A 9864-nucleotide genomic window follows, 5' to 3' on the forward strand; every position below is an offset into this window, starting at 1 on the left:
TGACCTACTTGCCGCCATGTTGCCATCTAGTGGCCGAATGGTGGATATTATTGGTCTGCTTTAAAAAAAAAACTCACTGTCTTAGTGATTTTTTTTAAGTCAAGATAATACAGTGGTCCCTTACTACTTCGGAATTCACGTATTGCAGATTCACTCTATCGCGTATTTTTATTTGGGTCCACAATAAAAATAAGCCCCCCCCCCCCTCCTCCTCCTTGCACATGCACTGCAGGAGAAGTACAAAAACAAGTTAATTGAAGGTGACAGACACTATTAGTGGTTATTGAAAAAAAAACATTTTAATGACCCAAATTTCTGAGAAATGCACCTATCATGGATGGGTGTGGAACGTATCACCCGCGGAAAGTGAAGGAAGTATTCACTGACGTCACGAGATTGCGAGCCCGAGATTGCGAGCCCAAGATTGCGAGTTGGTGGGGCAACTTTCCGGTGAAGTCAGCTTTGCTTTTTTTTTCATTGAGTTTACACCGAACGTTATTTTGTTATTGACGAATGTCACCCCCAGCTTCCTCTAACGTTACTTGTGTAAGCAAGACGTATGCACATACGTAAGACGTACGAAGATTTAGCTCAACACTCTTTGCAGTGGTACACGTTGAAATGTTTGGTTTCATACTGTCCGCACCGGACGACTTGAATGCGCCAGCTACTAGCGCTAGCATGTTACAACATTGTTGATTCATCACTTATATTCGTACACTTTAACAACAATTTCAACTTTTGGGCTCCTGGAAAAGGAAAATAGATAGAGACCTTAATTTATTTGGAAAGATCTCAAAATCGAACATCTTGACCACAAATCAAATTTTAGCCAGAGCTAGACACAGCTAGCGGCTCACATATATCACGATTGCATTATGGTAAAAGCATTTTTACCATCTTACAATGACACTTACTTTAATCAAAATGTTCAGAACACACTTTGGTAGACTTTGTCGGTTGGAAATCCTTTCGATGTATCTTTGTAATTCCGGACACTTCTTTGCCGTTCCCATTCAACATTCCATGGATTGGCATACAATGTGGGGCAAATGATGGCATGTGAATACTATCCTAGAAGTTTCATTTCACATCTTTATTTGCCCAATTTTGCACCCGTGAACGGCACACGTGTGCATCATTGTGAAGCGGTTCGTGAAAATCCGGAATGAATGAACAAATGAATTAATCAAAGTAACTTGTAGTAAGCAACACGAACGCTCCTCAGCATTTGGTTGCGTTGTCTTGCTGGTCGTTTACCCCACGAAAGGCCTGCTGGGTCGATAGGTGGGGGTCGGTGATGTCATGTGAATAGTATGTATAGCACATTGAGCTTCCCCTCATTATGAGTACTTATATCCGTCAATTCAAATTACGCCCAATTTTAGTGAATGAACAACAATAACAACAACAACAACAAATTGGGGGGGTAAACATATATTTTTGTGAGGGGCGGAGGGGGCGATTACTCGATTAATTGATGGAATAATTAATAGGATAATCCATTTTTAAGTTGGCTGCGTTCGACAGTCACATCCACAATAAAAGTCTCTTTTTTTCACTCTCGAAGGAAGAATATGAAACTTGAGATGTTTAGGAGTGTCATCTAATCACTGGTTCTCAAATGGCCGTATGTGTACCCCTGGGGGTACGTGAAGGAACTCCAGGTGGTACGTGAAATTTTTAAATACATTTAAAAAGTACAGGGTATTTAAATATTTTAGAAAAATATAAGTTCATAAAATAAATGTTATATTAAGTAGGCTATTGTATTTCAGCATCTGTCCCATACCAGAATGATTCGACCCAACTTGTCATATGCCACCTAGAATCACCTATCAATTACTTGAATTCAGGTAATTATTTATATTTGAGAACAAAGTTTTACTATGATCCCAAAGTGTCAATTTATGTACACAAATCTGTATTTCTTTCTTTCTTCTTTTAGTTATAACTTTTTATTTCCAAATAGTTTGAGAGACCACATAAAAACAAATAAAGTTCCCAAGTTTAATAAATCAGACAATGATGGCACAGCACTCAGTTTCAAGTATTTTTCTTTTCTTTTTAACCAGAAATACTTTGCGTTGTTTCGGGGGTACGTCACTGAAAAAAGGTTCAGAACCACTGATTTATATGATGGCAATATAGCATTTTTACAGCACAAAAGAACAGGAAACAAGTCCAAATGGAAGCATGTTAATGCACGCAACACGTCACAGTGATTGACGTTGGCTCGACAAAAATATCCAATTACATCTTCTAAATGAAAATGAATAATAAACATTTTTCATTCATTGATTTATACTCTGAGAGAAAAATAACTAGAATGTGATCAAAAATAAGACAGACACCATTGGCTCAGTTTGACCCAAATTTCAGATTAATTAATCAAATTGCTAAACTGTCGCAAAAATTTGGTAAAATGACAGACAACCAGACAATAGTTGGTGAAATCAACATTCGCTACATTCGGCAATGCTCGCCTCTCAGTGGGGTACGGGCCTTGAGCCAACCATCCAGAGGGCACTGCAAATTTATATTGAATGGCTATACAAGCTAGCTTTTTTGCATGCGTTATATTCAAAGTGTTTCCTAAAAAAAAAAAAACACACACATTTTGTGCATTCACAGGTAGACCAAATGCAGAGCAAAAGTGCTTGTGTTTTCTGTAATTAGCTGTACTGGTACCTTTGTGAGTCATTGACAATTCCTCCATTCATTTTAATATAAGCCTCAGAAGACAGAAGCTGCCTGCTGTGTTTATTGAAATTCTAACTTACTCATTAAGTCATCGCACACACTGACACACAGTGCCATTCGGAAAATCCATATGAAACCCAACATTCTTATTTCCCCCAGTATTGTATTGTAAATCTTTGTGAAATATTCAGACCATGCCATTGCTGATATACAGTAAATAAGGCAGGCAAGATGAACGAGGACTAAAGTGGTGTCAGCAATTACTCATACGTAGGTGATGCAATACATTTGAAGTTGAATTTTCATCAAATCAATTTGGCGGATGCTACTATTTTAGACAATATTTTATTTTTATTTTTATTTTATTAGTTTACCTACTCGTTAAAACAGCACTAAGGAATGAATGGAAGAGTTGTATTATTAAATTTCCTTTTAATTTCCTCAGAATATTGAGGTGATGTAATGTTACTTAAATAGGCCATAAATAGATATGCCTTGTTGACTCCAAGGTTATTTTAGTTAACGAAAAAACGAAAACTAAAATTCAAAAAACAATTTTGTTAACGAAATAAAATAAAAAACAAAATAAAGACACTTGAAAGTGTGTCACACAGAAATGATGTCATCTAGCAGCAGCCAATAGAAAGAGGACATCGCTCCTCGGCGACAAATTTGTCTGCTTGTCTTTTGACTCCAATGGCTCGCCTGGCCTGCTTTTTAATTTAACTCAGCCGAAATGCAACGCTAGGTAAGAAATGTGTTACTTTTTTCATTTTACTAAGCTGTTTATTAAATATTGATCATAAGTAATACACATAAAGAAACAAAAACTAATACTGAAACTAACTAAAACTAAGCATTTAAAAAAAACTAAAACTAATAAAAACTTACAGAACCACCATAAAAACTAATTAAAACTAGCTAAATGTAAAAAACAAAACTCAAAACGAAATAAAAACGAACTAAAATGGAAAAAATAACTATTATAACAAATGGCCAGATCCACTAAAGGTTTGCGTGGCTTTAGCGTGGCGCTAACCGGTATAAATGTAGCGATCCAGGAGCATCGAATCCACTAAGCACGCGCAAATAGGGAAATTCAGTACTAATTGTGCTGCCAACCAGATTTCGCCCCGGTGATACAGCTTCTGACATGAAGAGGTTGCTTAAAGCAATGGTAGTTGTTACAAAAAATGGCCAGCAGGTGGTAGCAGAGTATAAGAGATCAGCCAGTGCCATGTTGCAACAAGTTATTTTCCCCACTGCTTTCAACAGGTTTGTAAATAATGATGACACTTGGTTATATTCTAATGCTAACTGCTGCAAAACGGAAACTGATACAAATATACTTTTTGATGAAAGAAGAGACTCTAATCTATCTTTTGGCAGGTTCAATGTTTTTATAGCAGTAGAACAGAATATTCAGTTGACATTGCAAAATCTGTCCAAATCCAGTAAAACAGCTGGGAGCGAAGGGTGTTGCTACAGTGAAAATGGCTGAGAGTAAATGACTTAATGCAACTCCTCAGTCCAAGCTCGTGCTTTTTGATGATTTCATTTTTCTCGCAACTATTACTATTTTAGCCGTGTTCTTGGCGCAAATCCATTGCCATGTGTGACAAATCAGGCGCAAATTTGCTCAGAGCTGTCAAACTTTGTAGGCATCTTTGAGCCCGTATATCATTAGAGCAATATAGTGAATAGGACGTTAACAGGGAGCAAACTGCAGGTGCATATGCAGAGCAATTTTTTGGCGCTGTCAGCGGACACAGTGCATTCTTAGTGGATATGGCCCAAAGTTTCTTTTCGGGACAAAATGATAGTGGGATCTCTGAGATAATGGATAAAATGAATCACAGAAAGTACCTCTACTTCACTGTTTTCTCACAGATCCATTGGGATCTCAAGCTACAGTTAGAGTCATTTAAACCAATGAAATTCATCATTGTGCGAATATCACCGCAGTCTTCTCCTCCAAATGCTCCATCAGGCTGCCCAGGGGCCCATTCTAACCTACAGGGAGAATTAAAAAAAAAACTTGAATTGCCATTAGGTGCTAAGAAAAAACAATAGTCAATGCAACATAATTGCACACCAATTACAGTACTAAAATAACCAATAAAATGTTTGGTCAAATTTCAATTACAGAATCGTACGCGTTAATGGGTTGTGCCACAGTTAACAAAGATACACAGTAGACTAAAGCACTACATGGTGATTATGTTGGCAGGAGCAACTTTCTCATCAAACCCCATGCATGGACATCCCATCTAGTACTTGGCGGCCATGTTAGCAGGGTAACTATCCCATCAAAAAGGTTATGGAAAGCATAGAAAGCTTAGTATCACTGTTGGTGATCAAAAGGAGCGTAGCATATACTGTATCTATTAATATCTATGGATGTTTTTTTTGTTGTTGTTGTCATGTAGTATGGGTACACGTCTCTCGAACATGCTGTTTTTGGTACAGTATAACGTTTTTTGTCAAGCCCTTATCTATGGAATCCAATTGTAATGGTGAAAAAAGGAAGCACGCTAACATCAGCGCTTAAACCGACCAGCTGCACACCATTATCTCCCAACCCAAAGCACCAGTGAGGTCAGCTGTGATGAACTTGGATAATTTTCATACTTTTTTATTTATTTATTTATTTTTAATATATAATTATGTACAATTTATTTATTTCCCAGTGCGATCTGGACATGCTATTGTGGCCCTTGTTTATGTGTCTTCCACTCCACTGTCTTTAAAGAGGAAGTCAACCAAAAAACTGTCTTTGTTCTATGCAGCCCCACTAGTTTAAACATGGTATTCTGATCAATATTATGTTTGGGAAATATGAGTTAAGTAGCAAAATCAGCAACTGTGATGTACATTTCAGTTGACAGCAAGTGACAAAACAAGCTCGTTCTTTCATTCATCACAATCTATTACACTATTAATCAAAATATAGAATATTTGGTAAATTAAGAAACGTGTATCATGTTTAAAAAAAGAAGAAGACATTTTTCTACTTTTAATTCTTCTTATAGCAAGTCAGTGTCTGATCACTGGTGATCTATTTTTAGAATAGATCCTAGTTACTTGTACACAATGCTTATCATTCCTCTGCATTCATGCACACGTGCACTTGCAGGAGAAGTTAAAGCTGCAATATGGAACTTTATTTCCCAAAATATCTTTACAGTAGCCTTTTTATTTGACCATTTATGACTGAAATGTATTCTAATTAGTAGATTAACACCTTAGCTGTTCACAATGGATACTCCTGCAAGCCTCTGGCCAATAGTTTTCAGACTGGATTGGGGTTCGAATTTCCCGCGCCCTGTCTGCGGTTGTGATGTAATGTGCGCGGTGTGTATGTGAAGAAGGGTATGTGCAGTTTCATTTTTCGTCAGCAGGCAGCAGTAGCTAATCGAAATTGAATCTTCTACGTTCAGTAGCTTTAAGGCCGGGAGCGCTTTACCGTGATTCTACCACTAGAGCCAGGAGCGCTCTAGCGCTCTTCTACCTTTAAAGCCGGGAGAGCGGATACGTCATTTTGTTTTGTTTTGACCAAATCTTGGTTTTTTTAGCCGATGAAATGCATCAGAATATACACGAGAGGGTGACGTGGGCCTCGTAGCATATCTTGGAATTTTATTCAAGCATTTACGGTTGACGCAGATTCGCGGGAGTTATGAAATAAATGACGCGATTGACGACAGCGCAGGAGGACTTTGAACCAGTGTAACCAGTCGACAGTGACATATTGTTAAGAAATAGGTTTGTAGATAATGAGGGTGTTGAAAATTTTGACGGCTTTGTAACGGAATGGAAAAGAATAATAATTACCACTCGATCCCCGATCAAGGTTATTACAATTGTATTCCAGTGCTGAAGGTAAGTAACCCGCAGAGGCGACCAGTGTTGGGAACGTTACAAAAAGGTAATTAGTTATAATTACTTGCTTAAAAAAGTAACTGAGTGAAAAATTGAATTAGTTCATAATAAAAGTAACTTGTTACCAGGCAAAGTAACTAATTTCACTACTTACATTTTTTTTTTAATCAAATAATTTGGATTATTATTATTATTATTATTGTTATATTTTTCAATACAAGGAATTCAAATTATGTCCAGGCTATATAGGGTGTTTTCATTTATTTTTGTGAATATTTATGTCACACAAATGCCTCACTCTATGACATATCACATAACAATAATAATACTAATAATCATTATATTTGGAAGTGTCACACCGCGGTGAGGTTGTCTCATCTGGGCTTTTACTGTCTTGTCATTTCCTGTTTTATCTTGAAAATTCTGACTCTCCTTTCGTTTCAGGTCACTTGCCCTTCCTCATGTGGTGTCAGTGTCAACCCTGATTCCTGATTGTATCCACCTGTTTCTCATTACCCATATGTGTTAAATGGTCTGCGTCTCCCCTGTCTTGTGCCAAAGTGTTTTCGTCAGAGTCACTCTAGTCACAGTCGTAGTCCTCAGCCTTGTTGTCCTCTGTGTGAACTTTTGTTTCTAACTGAGTATAGCCACAGTATAGTTTTAGTTCAGGAGTGATTTTGTTTTGTTTGTAGATTAGACATCCTCCCTTTTGGAGCGCCTTTAGTTTAACATTTTATAGCCTTTGTTTTTCCCTCTAAACAAGGAGTTTTATGTTTAATAAATATCTGCCTTGGTGGCAAACTCCTACCTCTGCGCCTGAGTCCTAAATCTGCCACGCCTTGTCAGGAAGCGCCTTTCAAGACCCTCAAAGACGCTGTACAACAGTTAAAAAAACTAAGCTAAACTAAATTTAAACCAAAATTCTACAGATTAAATAGAATATTGACAAGGAAATTAATAAAATATCAAGAAAAGAGCAGTGTGATTATACTGTGTAGGCGAGTTTTTAGTTTGGATTTGAATACTGGATCTATGGTTATTCGTGGTACATATGTCATCTATGGGTAATTTGTAGGCAGTTCTAGCCAGTCCCTCCAGGATTTCGCGGGCATTTTTTAAGACTGTTGAGGGCAAAAATAATCAATAATATATAAAAGAAATTCCCCAATTCTATGAAATATGCAGTGCTTAATGCTATCATGGCCAAAATCATTGCCATAACTACTACTCCATTTCCTCCTCAGCTTCCACTTGATCTCTCTGAAAAACATACTTCTGTATACTTTTAATTAAGAGAGAATGTCGATATATCTTCAGTTTATAATTCTACACATTTAAAGACATGTTTAATGATTGATTGATTTATGTCAGAAAACTGCCCAACTCTAGGCTTAACACGCATCATTCACATACAAATGTTATATAACTGCGCACTGTTTCTCACCTTAGATCGTTCGGCGCTCCCGACAGACCTCGACTCATCACCTCAGAGAGTGTGATTTGCTGAGATTGGATATTTCTTTCAACACTTTTCATTTGTTTAGCCCTCGTGAAATAAGACAAATACAATTTGTTACCTAATGCCGTTATTCCCAACACTGGATGCGACAGTTGATTTAAAAAATATATAAACATTGAAGGTTTATAATAATAAACTTAGGTTTGTTTGAATGCCACATGTGTAAGCTCTGAAATATTTTTGAAATTATGTTTCTATTCGCTTCAGGAGCTAAGATATCAATTATTTAGTCGGCACTAAAGGCATTTCTTTCCACCCATTTTTATCAGAATTTTCAAGAAATGTGAAAATAAAACTGAATGAAAATGCTAGAAATTAAAAAAAGGGCCCAAAATGTGAAAAAAGTTTTTACGCTTAGAGGGGGCGGATTTTGAAGCGTATCAAAAATAGGAAAATGCGAATAAACACTGACAAGACCGGATATTACGTCACACGTATGGCGAACGTATGTATAGAGGGACGACGAAACAGAATTATTTTTGGAGTTAATTAAAGAAGTGAATATTAATGCAATTTTATGTGCAAAACAGCAAAGAAGCGCTGCGGTTTATCAAGAATTACAAAAGAAAACTCATACAACGTTAATTAACTCTGCAAGAAGAGCTCACTAAAGTGACAGACAGTATTAGTGTTATTGAAGGGGGCGGGAACAACTTCTTTTTTTTTTATTCACATATTATTCACCTAAATTCTTAACACCCGCAAAGTGAGGGAACACTGTATATTATTATTAGCACTATTATTGCTAATAAAAGGAGGCTGATTTTGACTGAGGGTCTTAGTTCCACATACAATTTTTTTTACAAAGCATTCCCGGTTGTACGTTTCACCTGGATTTGCGAAAACTGGGAGTCATATGTAACCTCCCAAGACCTGGGCCTGACAGCAGTGAACTGTCTCCTTACTCACTCGCCAAGTTGTGTGAGAGAATTTACCCTTGGAAAAACAGTAAATTATTTTTATTGAACTCACACCTGTTTTTGTTAACTGCTGTTCCATTCACCCAGGTCCAAATTCCCTCCTGGTCCCTGTCAGACATTCCAATCCATGCTGCCTTGGTGAACCCAGTGAGGAAAGCCTGTCACAAACACAGAGCACATTATACTGAGACGTATGGTGAAAAGATATGCTGCTATCACACATGAAGGCAGCAAATACAGTGGAACCTTGCTATTTGAGGGTTATAGGGACCAGACTGGCCCATAAATAGCAAAAATCTGTTTATAATTTATGCTTAATATAACATTTGGGGTTAAAAAGTTTTATATTTGTTTTCTTTTGCTTTTTTACACACACACACAAAATCTATAATAAACGTTTTCTGTGGATATCAAGTGTTGGCTTCCAATATACAGAAATTAAAATTTAAAAAATATATATTGATTTGGAGCTGTCAAACGATTACATTTTTTAAATCAGATTAATCACATTTTAGAATTTTGATTAATCATGATTAATTACTTGCACAAACATCTATATCAGATAAAAATGCACGAAGCGTCGCTCGCTGTTCAAATTCAACAAGGAAAATGTGAGTAATTCTGCGAGAACTGGATTAACTGCCACGTCCATTCGCTTCCTCTTCCACTGCTCTCATTCACGCATGCATATTCCATGTTCTGGTCAATTTTAGTCCTCTCCTTTCCAGCTCATTATCCCCTTTCTAAATGTTTTTCCACCCGCTCCCTGCTTTCACTGAACATCACAAGTGTTGCGAGCATCATGGTCAATGGTGATTCCAGTCTACCCTCATTTGCCAT

The sequence above is a fragment of the Leptonotus elevatus genome, chromosome 8 (genome assembly GCF_054856555.1).
Source record: "Leptonotus elevatus isolate MCC_2025b chromosome 8, RoL_Lele_1.0, whole genome shotgun sequence".
NCBI classification, from domain to species: domain Eukaryota; kingdom Metazoa; phylum Chordata; class Actinopteri; order Syngnathiformes; family Syngnathidae; genus Leptonotus; species Leptonotus elevatus.